This window comes from Notamacropus eugenii, chromosome 1 (assembly GCF_028372415.1).
Source record: "Notamacropus eugenii isolate mMacEug1 chromosome 1, mMacEug1.pri_v2, whole genome shotgun sequence".
Classification (NCBI taxonomy): Eukaryota; Metazoa; Chordata; class Mammalia; order Diprotodontia; family Macropodidae; genus Notamacropus; species Notamacropus eugenii.
In genome coordinates this window covers 635,748,627-635,769,262 of record NC_092872.1, presented here as the reverse complement: position 1 = coordinate 635,769,262, position 20,636 = coordinate 635,748,627, and positions in this window count along the sequence as shown.

Sequence of the window (20,636 nt, the reverse complement as noted above, 5' to 3'; positions counted from 1 at the left end):
AATTTATGTAAAGTATTTTGTGTTCTTGAAAACCCTATCCAATTGTCAGTTGTTTGGGTGGTTATTTCCATTCATAGAAGGTGGAAATCTGGCCCATTTAATTTATGTTTGGCAGACAGAGTCAGACACTACTGAAATCAAGATTGCAGGTTCAATGGTCTTACGGAGAGGAAATTTCCATGATCATAATCGTCACTCACTCACACACACACACACATACACATACACACCCTTCCTGTATAACCATATGGAAAACGGACACTATTGGTCATAAAAAGACTGTAAGAGAATCTGGGCAGCTGAGCACAATGTATCATATATTTGTATAGTACAGGTGGTCATCCTCCGCAGACTTGAAGTTTCTTAAAAGCAGTGATTCATTTTCCTTTTTGTGTACCCAGGGCGTAGCTCAGTGTTATTCATAGTCAGTACTTCAAGAATACTTGTTGGTTAATGTACTGATCTGATTCTAGAAGAATTTGAATTGCCCATCCTTCCATCAGGAAGGGTAGTGCATAATTGTTACTCCTTTCTAAACTAAGGATCACACATACACACACATGTACACACACACATACTCATACACACAAAACAAAGACAACTCTGACTAATTCTGGAGAAGTAGTGTGGCTTAGCTGAGAGAGAGCTAGTCTCAAAGGAGATCTAAGTTCAAATCCTGACTGATACATACTGGCTTTGTAACACTGGGCAACTTCTGTGTCACCACTTTTTGGAAGAGGGACTTGGCCTCATCCAGACTTCCCAATCCCAATGAAATAACAAGAGCAATACCTCTCAATATCTTCCTTGTCACATTCATCTGAGGGTGGATCACAAAATATTTGAAAATGGAGGGGAGTTTTAAAAGTATCTCATTTAAACCCCTTCATTTTAAGTCTTGGAGTTTAGATAGCTTGTTATACATGCACTCCTCAAAAATCTTGAAAACCTGTATGGCCACTTCATCAGATCAGGAAGTATAAATAAGTGTATTCTTCTCTAGAGCCTGTCAAATAATTCATTCTTGAGGCAACTCAGTTAGAATTAGTTAGATGGAGAGAAAAAATGAAAAACTCTTCAGGGTTCCAACATGAAATAATGGAAGAGAAGAACCCTTGGAAGCAAAAAGCCCCTCAGTGATTAATGAGAGATGCCAACTTCAAGAAAAAAATTTTTTTAAATCCACAAAGAATTTACATAAACACCCTAATACAAACAGGAAGAGAGGGGAAGGGATTGTTTAAAGCAGAAAGGTGAGTTAGCACCTGTTAATGACCAGTTTGTTAGCTCACAGGCTGTTAACACTCAAACAAACTGGTCGTTAAATGGGGTTATTACAGATTTCAATGGAAATTGATTAGAGCCTTTATTTAAAGATTTAATGGAAGGGCAGCCCTCAGCCCTGCACACCTGGAGTACCAAAGTGGCCCAAGGCAACCTTGGAGCTGCTTCATCTGGATAAAAGTAAGTAATAATAATCATGTCCATTCCGGTGCATGAATTACAGATTTCCTTCAGCAGTCAGAGGGTTAGATGAGTTCTGATTCACAGCTTGATGTCTAAAAAGAACTCCTTGAGTCTTCATTACTGGGTAGCACCATTATGGCTAAGTATTCCTGATCTGTGTTCTTTACAAGCTCTCTGCAATTCTCATTATTATTAGACAGACTTTCGATTAAGCTCATAACACTTTTTCATATATCTTCATTCCTTTGTGAATTATACAAAGAAAAAGGAGGAGGGAGGTGAGTTGAGATTTCACAGATACAGAAACTTCCAGAAATAAGAAGGGAAAGCACTAAGGCTTCAGGTAAGGGACACCATTCTTCTTTGATGTGGCATCTGCATTAGAGCAAACCTACTTCCACTCCACTGGCAAATGCCAGGGGTCCCAGAGGAAGAGACTGTCTCCACTCTCAAATATGACTGCAAATTCAGGTCAGGCAGTAGCACTCTGTGGACCATGCTCATCCCACTCCGTTACGGGAAAAGTCAGTCAATAATATCCTCCTCTTATGGGGCCATAGGAAGAACAAATCAAATCAGATGGATACATAAATAGATATATGTATACATGTGTATATTTGTGTATACATGTGCATACATATATAACTAGCATTTCTATACAGTACTTTAAGGTTTGTGAAGTGATTTATCCTCACAACAACCCTGGGAACTACGTACTATTAATATCTCATTATACAAATGAAGAAACTGAGGCAGACAGAGGTTGTGACTTGCTCAAGTTCACACAGCTAGTAAATATCTAAGGCCACATTTGAACTCAGGTCTCCCTTACTTGGAATCCTCTACTCTATCCAATGTGCCACCAACTTTGTCTTCTTGATACTGAGGATGATCAGTTCTCCAGAAATTCTGGAATGATTATCCCAATTCAACAAACATTTATTAAACACTTACCATGCACTAGACATTGCACTAGGTTATAAAGGAGGTACAAATTAAGGGGGGGGAAAGGTTAAACAAGTACCTTCCCTTAAAAAAGTTACACTCTATTGCATGAATGACAACATGGACACAAGGTAGTCAATGTAAAATGTATAGGTAAAGCAATTTCAAGTTGGAGGTAGTACCAAGAGCATTATAATGATTTTTCCAACAGCTAAATGGAGCAGTTAAGAGCTCAGGTCTCCTGGGAGGTTTGGGGAGGTGGGACGGCCTCTGATATTCACAGTTCTCTGCAGTCAAGTAGAAAATGGGGAGCTGGGAGGTTAACAGATGGTCTAGGGAGCTGGCAAAAACAACAATTAAAACCATGGCAGATCATCCAAGGGCCCCACAAAGTCCTAACTCCAAACTCTCTCACCATTCATTCAACAAGAATACATCTTATATTGAAGGCACTGTTAAAAACGGTAAAGCATTATACAAAGATATATGAGACATAGCCCTTCCTCTCTCAAAACTTACAGTATAGAAGGAATATAAGGTATGGTCATAGAACAATAATAATACAAAGGAGGATTTGATCATTTCTGTGAGACACACATAGTAATTAGAAATCACATTCCATGTATGTTGTCTCCCCCATTAAAATATAAACTCTTTGAGGGCAGAGACTATCTTATTTTCTTCTTATTTCATTTTTTTTTGTATCTCTAGCACTTATTTGCACAGTGTAAGCACCAAATATATGCTTCATTCATTCATTCATGTTCATAAAGAGAGTTTTACATCTGGAAAAGTTCCTCCCTCACAACAAAGGAGGAGAGATGCATCACTTCTAGCTGGAGGAATTAGAAAAGGATTTGGGCTGGGCCTTACAGGATCATGGAGCTCACAGATCTGGGAGGTCAGAATTCTTATCTCAGCTCTGCCATTCACTAGACATTAAGTGACTTAGAGGAGCTCACCCTAACCTCCCTGCTTCTCAACATCTTTGTCTCTAAAATGAGAGCATTTGGGCAGATGACCACCAAGGTCTCTTGTAAATAATTTTATAGTTCCGTGAAAACATTGAAAATTTCTGTGCACTGGACCTTGGCTCAGTGTCTTCCCTTTCTGAATTTCTCATTTCATCAGATTAGAGGGGAAGAGGGAAAAAAATGTCATAGACTTTGTTGAAGCTCAACTTAGTATTGAGCACATAGTAGCTGTTGAATATACTTGATTGATTGATTGATTAAAAAAATCATTAGCAGTTCAGTTGCCTCCTTTGTCTCGTTGGCAAAAACAAGACAAAAAAATCTTTCAAACAAGACCTGAAACATTTCCAAATCCTCACCATTTTTTTGAATAAAAACATGTCAAAGCAGGTGGACTGGGAATGTGAGAAAAGGACTGATATTTTCATTCCTTTCTCCATGTGCCTGGATTTTTAGAGAGCAGTGTGATTGCTGTCTTGGTTTCATTTAAAGTAGAATAATTGGGCCAGTAAAATTTGAAAAGTATATTTTCATTCTCTTCAGTCTGTACAAGCTCAAGGAAGGAAGATGGAACGTTACGGGAATGAAAATGAAGGAAATGAATAGGAGAAATGTTCGCTTGTAAATTAAGGGCCAGCAAGCAAGGGATATGAAAAAGAGTCTGGCAGAATTAAAATAATCAGGAACTAAGAGGAAAAACCAAGAGTTCAGGGAAAGTGTAGAGAATTCCATTAATAATAATTTCAGGAGGTAACAGAGGGTAGACGACATTCAGAAAAGGTAGCAAAACAGTGAGGGAGAAAAAGAGATGGTAGTAAAACTGGAAGCATACAACTTCTAGTTTCTTTCACAGGTTCTATCACTCCGACACTATCACAAGCTCCCTTGCCCAGTAAAGAGAAACTGTTTTTTAGGATAAGAGACATAAAATGTTGGCCAGGCTACCAGAGGAATGGGCAAGAATTGGGAGAACTTGGGAAGCAGTTTAACCATTGAAAACTCAAACACAATGAGTGTTTTATCAGACTAGCTCTATGAATATGTAGAATATAGAAGAACTAGTAACCTATGTGGTATAATTGTCAAGGTATTGAAAAGTTCTCCTCCTCCCCCTCTCTCTTACCTCTTCCTCCAACCAATCTGCTTAGCTGATACTTAACATTTCAAATTATAAATTCATTCTTTTAGTTCTTGGCTTCTTATCATCCCTCCTGGAAAAATCAATGTGGGAGAATGGGAAAAGACCTGAAATTAGATCTGAAATCAGGAAAGACCTAACATTAAACTCAGACACTGTTATTTCCTAGTCCTCTTTTTTTCTTTCCCTCCTATAATTAATCTGGTGAAATGAGAAAATGCAGAAAGGGCAAAAAATGAGCTAAGGTCTAACCCAAAGAAACTTTCAAATTTCTCAAGGAACCATAGAATTAGTTGGATGGGATCTTGGTGGTCATCTGCCCCAAAGCATGACCATGAGTATGTCACTTTACCTAACCCTTTCTTTTCTCATCTATAAAAAAGTAGAAGAAGAAGAAGAATACATGGAGTATCTCTCCTGCAAAGTTGTTGTGATGCACAAAATCCAACCTAGGACCCTGATCAAAAGAGTTCTCAGAATAACTTGATGGCTTTAGTGGTGAACTTTTGTTTGGGGGGCTTGGAGTTTCTTTTCAGTGGAGGTGACCCTTCATTGAAGAGGAGGATATCTTTTTAAGTTTCATTGATTGGGAATGAACTAGTTGGCCTTACATATTAAGTGTCAAGAGCCATCACCTTGAATATGATTAATCAAAAAGAGTCTCCATGGCAGAGCATTCCTTTTTTCTTTTTCAAATCAATTTAGAGAAAGCTGAGCATGAGTCAGAGACCAGAAATCTGAGAGCAGATTTTGACTGCCGGGGGCTGGCTAACTGTGTATTGGCACAGGCAATGATGCCTTTTAGACCCAGATCTGGCTGCTTCCTGGCACAAGGAATAGGTAGAGAGATGAAGCATTTATCAAGTACCTACTATGTGCTAGGCACTGTACTAAGCGCTGGACATACAAATACCAGAAAAAAATAGTTCCTGCCATCAAGGAACTTCTAATCTAATAGAAAGAAAAAAATACATGAAAGGCAAACAAAAAAAGTGGGGGGGGAGTGGAGGAAGGGAACAGGGGAAGAAAGGGAAGGCTTCTGGGAAGGAGGTGGGAAAATTCAGAGTAAGAAGGAGATTGGGAGTGAAGTAAGTTTGAATTGGTAACCTTATAAAATGGTGGGCTGGATAGCAGCCAAGGCAATGCTGGCGTAGCAAGAATTCCTGGACCCTGATTCCCTGAATGAGTAACTGGATGATTCAACCCTGGGGAGGTAATGCCAGAGACACCTTGTAGTGATCGCATTCTCTCAACCACATGGCCCAATGAGAGTGCAACCACATGGCCAAGCAATGAGAGATTCTAATCCCCAGCCTTCTAGAACATTTCTGGGTAGCCTCAGGGTTACCTTACTAGCAATACCAGTTTGAAAATTCTGGGACCCGACCTCCTAGAGAGATTAGGGGGAGTTCCTGGGCACTACCAACCTTGAGTCCACTACAGTGTCTAGTCAATCATCCAGACGATTTGCTGCACTGCGCCAAAGAATTGGATGTTTCAAAACATTTAGATGCCTGGCATTGTGTGGAACAAACGTTTCCCTCACTCAGTTATTTTGCTTTATACTGACGTGGTGATGACATGTAGACACAGACTCATCTTTCTGCTATATTCAATTTGGGTTTCTCTTTTCTTTTGGAAACTTTCTGTGTACTTTCTCAGGCAGCAGGGTGCCATGGGAAGGATGCTTGGTTTGAATTCAGAAGACTTGTGTCTATTACTTATTACCTATGTGAGCTTTCTGGACTTCAATTTTCACATCTATAAAATGAGGGGATTATATTAAATGAATTTTGAGGTCACTTTTGGTTCAAAATATGGGAGCACCTCAGAGTTCATCTTTCTTTAACCTCTTAACCTACTAACTTTTCATCCTCCCCCACCTCTAACTTCTAGGCTGCCTTTCTTCTCCCAATTCCCTGTTCTGCAGTTATCTCTTGCCCTTCTATAACCCATCCCAAGATCAGGACTACATTGATTTTTTCCCCTTCTCATCAACTATAATTTCTTCTCTAATTAATGGCTTTCATTCTGCTGGCTTAATCTAAGACAGGTGAGTGTCTCGAGTCATTAAACCCATGGTCGACTTCCCATCTAACAGGGGAAAGTTATATTTACAAAGAAACTGAAGAAAGTAGACACAAAGAGCCAGAAGTCCAGAATTATACTCAAACAACCAAGGGGCTCTTGCCCAACAGGAGAAAAGGAGATTTGGGGGTTCTTATTAATCTACTCAGAGAATCCAGGACAGAGAGTTTTGAAGACCGAAGCCACTGAGCTCACACCTAATAAGAAAGATTTGGGGAAGAAAATAGCATTTCTTTACTTCCTTTGGAATCTTCTTCATAGACTTCCTGACTTGGACCAAGGGCAGAGGTCAAGCTGAAAACAAAATAAAAATAATGGCTGAGCATCAAATCCCAATCTGGAGTTGAGGGGAAAGCGAGCAGGTGTCTGTCATAAAGCTCCATTTCAAAAAGCCAGAGTCAACTTCTAACAGTTCTAAAAGTTCAAAAGTCAATCTTTGCTGAGTCAGTGGGTCAAGGAGCAGGGAAGGCTGCAATCTGAACCAAAAGAGTTCAATTCCCTACATCGGGGCCCCCAACCATTCACCACTGAGACAGCTGGCTGAGTAAGGTTGGTTTAGACAAGTGATGGCAGGAAATAAATATCCTGAATTTTTCTTTTGAAAAGCAATAAAATGGATTTTCTGTGAATAAATATTAACTAGAGGAACTGAGACGTAAATTTCCATGTGAATAGCTAACCCTTCAAAAGTAGGGCAAAGAACCTCATGCCACTGAGGCTTTGGGGGATTCAAAAACAGTTAAGAGAGGCAGCCATTTCACACTCTATGGATGGGACAGGCAACTGTCAGACCCAGATACAAATGGCATTTAAGTTGCCTGGAATGCAGAAATTGTTTTGCCCAGCTCAGAGAAATAGAAATGCCTTTGCTTCTTCAGCATTTTTGTGCACATGGACTGCTACTTAGTGGGACTCCATGATGGATAGCATCCTGAGATTGTTGCCTTCATCTTGAAAAGTCATTCTTCATTCTGCCTCCTCCTTGCCAAGGCTAAGCCCTCCACCTGTCCCTCAAATTCCATCCCCCTCACTCCCTCCTCCAGGACTTCAATCCATCAATTACTCCCTCTCTCTTCTGCATCTTCAGTCTCTCCCTTCCTATTGACTCCCCTTTGCCTACAAGCATTCTCAAGCCTCCCTTGTCACTTAAAGATACATATATGGACAGTTATAGATACATATTTTTCCTCAATCTGTTTATCCCCCCACTCCTTCCCTTCACTGTCAAACTTCTAGAAAAAGTGGTTTACATCAGTGTCCGCTGTTCAAACCCTTGTAATCTAGTTTCCATTGAAACAGCTCTCCCTAAATTCACCAATGTCCTCATTTCCAAATCCTGTAGCCTCTTCTTAATTATCATGTTCCTTGACTGTACTGTAATATATGATATTGTTCATCATCCACACCTTCTGGATACTGTCAACTTCTATGCCTCCTTTCACCTGTCTGCCTCTTGATGATTTAATCCAATTCCATAGCTTCGATTATCAATCTATGTGCATGACTACCAAATCCATATTGCAGCAATCATATTTTTTTCTGAGCCCCAGACTTACATTCCCAACTGCCTATTTGAGATGTCGCCTTAGGTTCAAGATTTCTAGACTGAATTCATCATCCTTCCCTCACCTTATCCGCTCCTTCCCTAACAAAAAAAAAAAAGCTCCCTGATTTACATTTTTCTCTTAACAACACCATGATTTTCCCACTGGCCTCTTGATCAAACTGCAAAGCTACCTTTGTCTCTTCCTTCTCCCACATTCCCTGCATTTAATCTATCTGAAAATCTTGCCAATTCTTCCTTCACAATATCTCTCAAATCCTTCTCTTCCTTTTAATTCTGCCACCCTCCTAGTTCAGGCCATGTACATGTTGGTGCACCTAGAATAATGCTTTCTTACTGGCCTTCCTACCTTCCATCCTTAGCACACCAGCACTAGATTAATCCCTCTTCCCAAAGCACCTTCTGATGTATCACTGCCTTGCTCAAAAGCCACGCACTGCCTACCAAATAAAGCCCAGATTCATTAACTTGGTGTCATAGCCCTCTGGGACCTATGTCCAATCTTCCTTCTGAGCCTTATCTCTCACTACTGTATCATAAATGTTTTCTACCCGAACCAAACTAGGACACCTTCCATTTTCTGAATTTCCATGGTTATTTCCCACCACCACACTTTTATTCCAATCATTAACTCAACATTAGATACCTACTGCTCTTTCAAGGACAAGCTCAATGGTATTTCCTCCATGAGGTCTTCTTTAATCACTTTCACCAGAAGTGATCTCTCTCTCTCTCCGCTGAATTCATATAGTAGCCTTTTATTAAGCATTCTAATGTCAATTAATAATAGCTGGCATGTATATGAATGAATGAAGTATGTATTAAGTATTTACCTGACTGCATATTTACTATGTGAGCAGCACTATGCACTAAGTGCTGGAGATACAAATAGAAAAAAGTAAGACCTTCGCTCCTCTCAAGGAGCTCCCATTCTAATGGGGGAGACAACACATGGAAAGAAGGAAAAGTCCCACAGTCCTTAGGGTATGGAGGCAAAGCAGGTAGTAAGGCCTCTTTTTAAGTGTCATTTCTACTGATAAAATCACATCAGTTTCTGATGTTGAATAATTTGACAGTGCTAAAGACTGATGACAGGAACTTTGTGTTCTGGATCTTTGATAGATGTGGCTGTCACCTGCATTTGCCAGTCTGCTTATCCACAGGGTTTATTTCCCAAGGTAATGACTGTGGGCACTGGGCTGAAATTACTATTATTTCCAGGATCTTGGGTTCAGGGTACTTGGCAGTCATCCCCAGGGTCTGTAGTAGGAAGATGGTGGTCAAAATGAGAGTGATGGTTTGACTTGTCTGGCACATTCTGCCTCCTAGCTCTCCCTTACCAAGTAGTATCTGGACTACTGGTTGAGAATCACTGCCCTATACCAATTGAATCATAGGTTTAGCCTTTTTTTCAATAGCATATAGAACTTTTACCTACATTATCTCATTGGATCCTCATAATAACCTTTTGAGGCAGGTATTGCCCCCTTTTCCCAGATGAAGGTAAGAAAAGTTGATTTGTTCACCCTCACACAGTTGGAGGGTATTAGATTTTGTTTGTCCAATCATTTTCAGTTGTGTCTGACTCTTTGTGAGCCCATTTGGGATTTTCTTGGCAAACATAGTGGAGTGGTTTGCCATTTCTTTCTCCAGCTCATTTTACAGATGAGGAACCTGAGGCAAACAGGGTTAAGTGACTTGCCCAGGATCACACAGTTTAGTATCCAAGATAAGATTTGAACTCATATCTTCCTGACTCCAGGCCTAACACTCTATCCATTGCACCCCCTAGAAGCATAAAGATTTCAGAGGTGGGCTTCAAATCCAGGACTCTAAGTCCAAGGTTCTTTCTATTACACTACCTTCTCCAATTAATACTGCTTTGTAGCATAACTGTTGCATGTGCTTATTGTACTTACTTTACAGACGTCCTATTTCCTTCTAGATTTATAAGTTCCTCCTGGGTTCTATTTTATTCATTTTTAACCCATCTTACTCCCACCTACCTCTCCTTCCCACTCTCCCCACCACCACCACCACCCCTTCCAGATCTCACACAAACAGTGCCTTGTTAGTACTCACTGAAAATTTGTTGAATAACTGAAAGTGTCTTTCAGGACTGAAAGCCTTTGTGATTTAACACATCATGAAGCTGGGTATTCAGAGAACCTTTTTTCCTACCTACTTGAGGAAAACTATCTGGTCTAAATTATAGAAGATTTAGACTTCACCTCTGCCCAAACTAGCTTTATATTCAGAATGGAAAATGAATCATTAATCATGCCCCTTTCCCCCTTCTCCAATGGGTAGATTACGGAAGAGGGTGGGTAGAGGAATTACATGAAGGAATTCAAGAGGAGTTACATGATAACTTTTGAAATAAAAAGTATCTAGATTCCATCTGTGATCAGGGATGCTATGGTGTTATGGATAGAACACTGAATATGGAGTCAGAAAGACCTAGTTTTGATTCAAATTGTGTGATCCTGGGTAAAACTAACCTGTCTCAGTCTCAGTTTCCCAATCTGTAAAATGGATCATATATGTTGCATTTGCCTAACAGGTTGCTGAGATGATTAAACGAGATGAGGTATATGCAACAACCCTGAGAACCAACATACTGACCTCTAGACTTACATTTATAAAGTGCTATATAAATGTTAGTTATTATCATTACTATAGTAATATTTGAGCTGATAACAAAACAGAAGAATAAAAGAAGAGTCCTTCAAAAGTCTACTTAGTACCTCATCATCTGGGCAGTTGGGTGGTACTGTGGACAGAGCGCCAGGCCTGGAGTCAGGAAGACTCGTTTACCTGAGTTCAAATCTGGACTCTGACACTTAATAGCTGTGTGACCCTGGGCAAGTCACTTTAACCCTGTTTGCCTCAGTTTCCTCTTCTGTAAAATGAGCTGGAGGAGGAAATGGCAAACCACTCTGGTATGTATGCCAAGACAACTCCAAGTGCAGTCACGAAGAGTTGGACATAATTGAAACAACTGAACAACCACCACAACCTTATCATCTAGAACCACCATAGACACAACAGAAGTCAAAATTCAGTGGTGTCATCACCCCCTCCCCCCCAGAAGAGTCATTGAGTTACTTTGCAGTAAGTTCTAACTAGTGGTTTATTTAAAGATCATTAAGCAAGCTCAGCATTAGACATTGAGGCCAAGCTGAGATGCTAAAACTCACTTTCCTAGCTCAGAGTGACTGTAACTTGGGCAATCATTTTCCAACTTTCTGTCTCCCCGTATCCCAAGCACATTTTGCTCATTTGTTCAGGCTCTGACCCATTCAATCAGTGTTCTCCATTCTAAATCTGCCACAAAAAGTGCTGTGAATGCTCATGCTCTAGACAGGGAGCTCCCATACATCTTGGAAATAGCTACTCGCCCATCAGCCTACACCGATTTCCACTAAACAAATCATTTTCCCTTTCATTCATTTTACTCCCTGGATACCTTCAAAATAGTGACTAAGCTGTCAAAAATCTTCATAGTCTAAGACATTCAGCGTCCTGAAACCATAAGCCCATTTCAACCAGATTGCTGAGCAACCACTGTCCTAGCGCCAAGACTTTCTGTATCTACTGTCCTGAGTCAGCTCATTAGCAGCTCATGACAGAACAGCTTGCTAAGGACAGCAGCCTAGAGTTACTCAAATTTTTGAGTAGTAATGTGAAGCAATACTTTGACCCTCCCATAGACCTGCAATCTCATTGATAGGCACAGTTCCTCAAATGACATAGAGATCCATACCTACTCATCCTATGTGACTGTTATCTATCTCTACCCCAGTTAGGTGGTCAACCCAAACTGCTGAGATATTTCTTTGTACATAACATGGATACCTAAGAAGCTTCTCATCAATCATTTAGTAGTCATCAGTCAATATGCATTTGTTGAGCACCTACTGTGTGCCAAGCGCTGCTAAGTGCTAGGATAAAAAGGGCAAAAGATAGAACCTTCCCTCAATGACCTCACAGTCTTAAAGTGGGAGAAATCATGAAAACATCTGTGTACAAACAAACTATATAGAGGAAAAGTTGGAAAGAAGCCACAGAGACAAGGCTCTAGAATTAATGGAGATTGGGAAAGTCTATCTGTAAAAAGAATTTTAGCTGGGAAATGAAACCAGGGAAGCCAGTTATCTTTTCCTCTTGGTATATGACCAACCCATTTTTTTTTCTTTCAAACATTTCTCCAATGGCATCCTTGATGCCACTTCTCCCATGTCATTTCTTATTTGGGGAAAGCAGGAACAAGCATTTATTAAGCACCTCTGGCACTGGACTAAGCACTTTGCAAATACTATCTATCCTCACAAAAACCTTGGCATGTAGGTATTATTATTATAATCCCCATTTTACAGTTGAGGAATCTGACTTGCCTAGGGTCACACAGTTATTAAGTTTCTGAAGCTAAATTTGAATGCAGGTCTTCCTGATTCTAGGTGCAGAACTCTAATCACTATGCCACCTGGCTGTCATTTGGAATGTGTGCAGCCTGCTCAGCCCTAGTGCACTAGTGCACAGGGAGATCTTCCATTACAGGTCTTCAAAGACCATGGAGTTCCATGACAGGCAGTCATACAGCATTGCCAGAAGAATGGTTTTGTTGAAAAGGTGGACCTTGGTTTTAAGGAGAAACCTTGGATTATTTCATTTTAAAAGCCTTTACAATTTCTCCTAGTGGTCACTTCCACCCCCCTCATTTTCAATTCCAAGTCCAATTCATTGTCTGTGTAGAGTTAATTTCCAAGATCTATGTTCCAATGGATGAGGTCTATTAGTTGTTCATCTAACTACCAATCACAGCCCAAACCAGAGATATCAAAGATAGATCGATCAATAAACGTTTATGAAGTACCCACTATGTGCCAGGTACTACATGCAAGGGGTACAAAAAAGAGCCAAAGACAGTGTTTCCTCCACTAGTATGGTTTGTGACCTGTCCATGCCTTCCTAAATTTTTTTTGGAGGCAATCAGGGTCAAGTGACTTGCCCAGGGTCACACAACTAGTAAGTATCTAAGGCCATATTTGAACTCAGGTCCTCCTGGCTCCAGGACCAGTGCTCTATCCACTATGTCCCCTAACTGCCCCCATCCTAGTTAATTATTCCCCATATTCTTTCATATATTATCCATAGAGGATCCACCTATGGAGGTAGAGGTCTTTCTCAAGGCCTTTTTAGATCTTGTGGGAACCAGGAGAGTACTCAGACTATTCAGCTATTATCCCTCATGCTCCCCACTTTGTGGGCCCTCTTCCTTCTCTAATCATATACTTCCTATTGAGGTCCTTCTTCTATGTGTTGTCCTTGTTCAGTTGTTTCAGTCATGTCCAACTCTTTATGACACCATCTGGGGTTTTCTTGACAGAGATACTTGAGTAGTTTGCCATTTCCTTCCCCAGTTCATTTTACAGATGGGGAAACTGAGGCAAACAGGGTTAAGTGACTTGCCCAGGGTCACACAGATACTAAGTGTCTGAGGGCAGATTTGAACTCAGGAAGATGAATCTTCCTGATTCCAGGTCCAGCGCTCTATCTACTGTGCCCATCCAGCTGCCCTTCTTGTATAGAGATCATCATTTAAAATATACTATACCCTGCCTTTGTCCACTAAGGAGTATGAGTCACACAGATGCAAATTCCAGAAGGGAACTGAACTAGAACAACTAGGGGATTCATTGTTTTGAGCCCCACCTTCTTTCTAAACATAGCCTCTAAACGAAGCCAAAGTTTATGGGCCTCATTTTACTCCAACACCTATTAGCTCTCCCCATTTAGAAACATGACACCATGATCAGTAACAGTGCCCCAACCCATTATGATTCCAGTTCTACTTTTTATGCCACCCATTTCTGTCTCATGTTTTCCCCACATATTTCTGTGCTGGTCATTGCCTGTAATATACAAAGAGCACATGCCTGTGCTTCAGGAGAGCTGGCCTCAGATCTCATCTTCGCCACTTCTAAGCTCTGTGGTCTTAGAAAGCGAGTGTTATAAAGATGAAGAAATCATACTTCCCTCAAGTTCATACAAAATTGTTTTTTTCCATTCCCATTTTCTAATCATTACTTCAACATTATCAGAATTTGTCATTGCTTTGGCAGACCCTCTCTGTGTCTGGCACAGCTAGGTGACTTGGTCAACTGAATGCTGAGTCAGTCATGAAGTCCTGAATTCAGATCCTGCCTCAGAACTATACTGTGTGACTCCAGGCAAGTCATTTAATATCTCTGCTACAGTTTCTTCAACTATAAAATGGAAACAATAATAGCCACCTCAAAGGGGCAATGATGATCAGCTAGGATGACAAAGAAAGTGCTTTGCAAACTTGTAAACACAATGTAAATGTTAACTGTTAGAAATGATTCTCTTCCAGAGCTTCCATGGCTAAAAAATCTCAGCACCGTGTAGCAAACTCGATAAGCCTCTGTGCTTGTCATTGGGTGATAGATAGACTGCCAATCACTGGGCTCTTCATCAAAGCCTTTCTTTTAAAAAGAAATCTAGCTAAAAGCAAAATGGACAGAGTGCTGGGTAGGAATCAGAAAGACTGAGTTCAAATCCTTACTCAGACACTTGCTGTGTGACCCTTCTGAAGCCCCTTGCCTTCACTCAGTTTTTCTATCTGTAAAATGGGGGTAATAATACTATTTCTACATAAGAGATAATATATAAAGAGCTTTGCAAACCCTAAAGTGCTCCATAAATACCAGCTGTTAGGGACAAATGAGATAACTTCTATAAAATATTTTACAAGCCTCAAGATATTATATAACTACCAGCTATTAGAATCAAATCAGATAATATATATGTAAAGCACCATGAAAACCTTAAAGCACCATATGAATACTGGTTTTGTTATCATCTTTGTCACCATCATCATCAAAATCATCCAGGTACCACCTGCTGAAGCTCATGCTCCATTGGCAAAGCCTTGTCATAATGTGAGAGGGTGCCAGAGGAAGGTCTTGTGTAGAGAATATAGCCAGTAAAGGACTAATGATTTTGCTATTAGAGTCCCCAAAGTAACTAAATTCCAATAAAATTCATCTCCCATCCTCTGGACCTCAATTTCTCCTCCAGTAAAATGATTGGGTTTGGACTGAGTGCCCTCCAAGGTTCTTTCCAGCCTTAGAAATTTATGATTCTCTTTCATGTGGGTCTGTCCTGACTATTCTCTTAGTCCTCTCTCCTCCTTTTACCCCTTAGACACTTGACACTCACTAACTGTGTGACCTTGGGCAAGTCACTTAACCCCAATTGCCTCACCCTGGGTCATCTCCAGTCATTCTGATGAATATCTGGTTACTGGATTCATATGGCTCTGGAGGAAAAGTGAGGCTGGTGACCTGCACAGCCCTCCCTCACTCAAAACAGTCAAGTGCAAGTCATGTCATCATTTCTCTGATGGCATGGTCTTCTTCATCAATGAAGGATGAACACACACACACCACTTAGACCACCAGCTCAACCAGTACAGAATTGGGCCTCATAGCAAAAGCAATGCCTGTGCTATGAGCTGTAGGAGACACATAAAAAAATATGACATGCTCCTTGCATTTACAGAGTTTAAAATTTAACTGGAAGAACAAGGTTTATGCACATATTATTAATACAAGATTTTCTGTGATAAATACTCAATTAGAGGAGGGTAGAAAATGAACATAAAAGTTCCGAAGAGAGAGGGACACCTTCAAATCCCCATGGTCCCATAAAGAGTATTTTTCCATCTCCTGAAAAGGGTGTTCTGCAAATAGCAAGTGTTTAATAAATTCTAAATAGCCATGGTGTGAATTTCTATCATTCAATATGATCAGGGAAAGCAACAAGTTAATTGCTCATTTCAAAAACCAAAGACGATTCTGTTTAGCACCAAACAGCCCATCTTCTTTCTCCTTCCACATTCCAGCATCCTTTCAATACCTATCATTACCGTTTATGCCACAGGGACCCAGAGCCCAAAGGAAGGGCCAAAGAGCAGAGAGAACAGTGGAAGGGAACGATCCTGTCTCTGCTCCTTTCCTCCTTCCCCAAAGTGTATAAAATAAAAATCAGGTAACTGGGTTCTAGGAAGCCAAAAGAATCCCAGCAATCTAAACCAAACACAAGGATCTCTCTATACTGTTAGATCTATTGGAAATTTCCTTCACAAAGAGACATATTGGGGCAGTGAGAAATTTGATATGTTTGGGTCTAAAGGTCTGTTACATGCTACCTGGGTGACTTTGGTCAACTGTAAGACACGGGCATTGGAGTAGATCACCCCTAAGGTCCCTTTTATGTCAGAACCTATGATACTGTGCAAACACTAGCTTGTGTTCAACAAAAATAAATCTGACCTGTTGATTTTTCCTTATACAACAACTTTTTTAGTTCAAAATGGAAATCACATTCAAGAAAACATTGTTTTCATATTTATAAGCTGCTTAGTTCACCAAGATCAATAATGGCTCTGAAGAGGAAGATCTGGATTTGTAAAGGAGGCAGAGAATGATCCAAATATATTTTGTTCACTTGTTGCACCTGGCTCCCCTCCCACCAGCATTTCCTGACTTGTAGCTCTCTAAACTCCAACAGGAGCTAGAATGGAGTACTGTGGAAGAGAAGGAGGAATCTGGCTTCAAAAGTTCTAGGGGCTCTCTGTCAGCAGGGGCTAGGGTAGGGATGGTGTCATCAAGTAGGTTTTCAGTTTCATTTCTATATGAGGTCTGCACTTTCAAAGGCAGGCGTAGATCAGGAACAATGAACCAAGAAGCATCCCTTTTTTTGGACCTGGCACTTAGAAAGGGCTCTGAGAGTACTGTGTTACAGGTAGGACAGAGTCTGGGGGATTAAAGAGAAGAAGAAATGTTACTTTCCCCCTAGAGCAGGCAAAAATAAATTCACTTTCCTTTCCTCTTCCTTCCTAACCATTAATAGTCTGAAAATATTGCATGATGAGAGCCCCAGAAGTCACAAAGTTTCCAGTGGTGGACCTTGAGGTCCTGTACCAAGTTGGAATGGAAATCAGATCAAAAGTAATCCTGAAGTGGCATTTTAACCTAACTGTTGACAGATGGAGAATGGAAGCAGCGTAAACTCTCTCTTTTTGTGTCAGCACTATAAAAATGTCTGCCTGGCCCATGAAAGATGGAGATGAAAGCTCAGGCAACCATTAGTAACTGTGCCTTACCTCAACCAATAACTCATTCCCATGGTATTATGAAAATGGTTTCATTGCACTCGATTATTTTTCCCCCTGTGCAAAAATTACTGCTTATCAGCATCACAGAAATCAGGCTAAAAACTCCCCACCTTTTTCCCCATTCGGATGCAGTCCCCTCCCGCTAGCCAGGAATGTAATCAAATGGAACATTTCATTATTCCAGTTTGCACGCCTCTTTGGAAGCTGAAACTGTCATCTTGAGAAAGCCCCCTTGAGTGGCCCAGTGTTCAGTGTTCAGGTAATGTGATTGCCCTTTCTGTTCCCTCATACATGTCTGAATACTTAAAGAGGTGCTCAGAGTTCAGGCCTCTTGCTGGATGGAGAATCAAAAGGGCACTAGAGAGGAAGGAAGTTATTCAAACCTAACATTTCCTTATTCCTTAAAGGTACATTTTAAATACAACTCATTCATGAGCACTTGGCCACTGGTCAAATTCTTTAAGAGAGGAAAACAAAACCAGGTGTATTGAAAGTTCAGAAACTAACAGATAGTCCACAAGATGCTAAGATCTATTTGCCTCCCATAGTGCATGTGGGATTCCCATCAGCGTACCCATGCTGTATGGATGGTCATAAAAAAAGGAAGATTGGATTCCATAGTACAGTCTTCCAAGAGCACCCCTCTGGATAACTAAGGGCACATTGTGCAAAAGGTGCTAAAATGTGCTCTCAGCCACGAGGACGGGAATTCTAGACAGAGTTGCCTTCACCTAACAAATATTTGCTGATGTTTATTTTGTATCAACTCCTCTGCTGGGTAAAGAAGAGAATGGTTACAAAGATGAGAGAGGAAAAGTGCTTGTCTTCAAGGGGCTTACCATCTAGAGCAGTGGTTCTTAATCTTTTTTTTTCTTTTGGTCATGGGCTCCCTTGGGCAGTCTGGTTGAAACTTGTAGACTCCTCAGAATAACTTTTTTTTTAAAATATAAGGTTACAAAGGAAACCAATTACATTGACCTATAACTATCAAAACTTAAAAAAAAAGTTTATATGTCCCAGGTTAAGAACCCCTGATCTAGAAGGATTGCCGATATGGTGCCTCTGAGGAAATCAATGTCTCTGAAAGGCACATAAAATAATAAAACTGGAAGCAACCTTAATATCTATCTTCTCCAACTCCTGCAGAAGTCCTAGTAAAGTTAAGTGACTTCCTCAAAGTCACATAGCGACTATATGCTAAAGGTGGGAGTTGAACTCGCCTCCTGAGACACCAGAAGCGGTGGGGTTTTTTTGCCCAGGGTGCCACACAGTCCTTCGTATACTACCAACTCAAATCCAAGAAGAAATGGCAATTATGAATGCCTCCCATAATCACAATAAGAATTTATTTATATTTTATTTCTATATTATTTTATATTTACATATAATTAAGAACCTATATTAAATAGGTTTACACTATAACACTTTCCTCACAATGACCATGTGTGCAGATTATCTTATTCATTGCACAGATGAGGAAACTGAGGCACAAAGCAGTTATCTTATTTGTCCAAGGTCATATAGCTAAAAATATGCTAGAACAAAGATTCAATCTCATATCATCTGACTTCCAAAAGGCATTGCATCTCATTGTATGGTACTGACCTTCTCATGGGCAATGGTGTTGACTCCTATTACCTTTGTGTAAGTCCCCACACTCATTTCAACAATTTGGGCTCTGTGAGCCATCCACACCAGTCATGCTACCTCCAGTCGAACATGAACTTCCCATGCCTGTGTCAGAGCCTTTGCAAAATCCATAGCCCCCTGCCTCTTATTCCCTCCATCTTTCTGCCAAGCCATGTTATAAATGCTAAATTGGAGCAAACTAATTGAACTAAATAATCCAAACCACTTGCAAAAGAGACTCATTTCAACTTTTAGCCTAGTTGCATTTGCATTGGAAATCAGTATCACTCATTCTGGTTTCAAATTTAGTCATTCAAACTCATTATTGACTAAAATATGACAAGAAATGCCTCCAATTGCAGAGGGGAGAAAATCCTCACAGTTTAGTAGAAAAATGGATTCATTCCACATGCATTTTTATTTTCTTTTTAGGTGATTAAAAACAAAGCAGGAAGAAAGACACATTTTGGATCATGTCTAGCTGCACAACTCTCAGAAAGTCACTTCATTTCCAAGCCTCAGTTTTCTCATGTGTAAAAATGAGAGTGCTAAATGAGATGATTGCTAAGGTCTTTTCTAGGTCTGACACCATGGGGCTTCATGATTCCAAGAGTGTTTGAAGTTTTTTCCCTCACCTCCCTCCAATTTTCTTTTTTCGTCAACCTCTGTGATAGCCTACTCAACCCTGTGATAGATCTATGATCTCAAAAATGTGGGTCCTGCCTGAAATAATAACCATCTCAAGCATATTCTCCCATAAATCCTCCAATGGGTATCTACTCAATCTGTGTGGGGGTGGAAACTATCCTCTTAAAAAACTCATTGTTATATTACATTAGCATGTTATTATTAGTAGTATACTAGCATAGTATCATGTTGGTATACAAATATAAAATTTTATTAGTGTAGCTATTAATGGAGCATGTGACCTTGTCATTATTTATCCCTTTCTCTCCCATTCTTTTTATTGCTACTGGTTGGAAAACATTGCAGACTGTTAGCAGTCTTACATGAACTCATTCTGCATTGGATTGTGTGGCTATGGGAGGGCAAAGGGATGTGGGGAGTGGGGGCAATTGTCCAACAATTCAGGCCAATAACCTGTTATTGTGGAAAAGGCAGCTTCTTTGGTCCCTGTTATCCCGGCATATCAAATTCAGTGAGTTAATCTCTCAGTTCTCCCCTTCACTTAGCTCCTGGAGATGCAGCCTTAATGGCTGACAGTTCCTCTGGTCCTCATTCTCACCGCTCGCCCTTGGTTTTCATCTTTTTCCCCCCATTTAATTGCCTTAACCTTGCTAAGAATAGCAAATTGAACAGCCATTTAGCATAGCACAAACAGGCACAAGACCATGTTATGACTTCAAATAATATGTAAATAATATTTAAACAGTCTGTTCCATGGTCATTACTGTCTGCCTGCCAAAGTTCTTTTTGGAGGAGGGAGCTTTCATTTTCCCCTTTTAACTAGCATTAAGAAAGGAAAAAAAGTAATCCCGCCCATAAGAGAGACTCTAATAAAATCACTGGGTATTAGCGATCTGGTTTAAAGTGCCAGGAATCCAGGGTAATTCTGATTTAGGACTGAAACTCTGCCCTGCACTTAGCCTGTTGTGTGTAGTTACT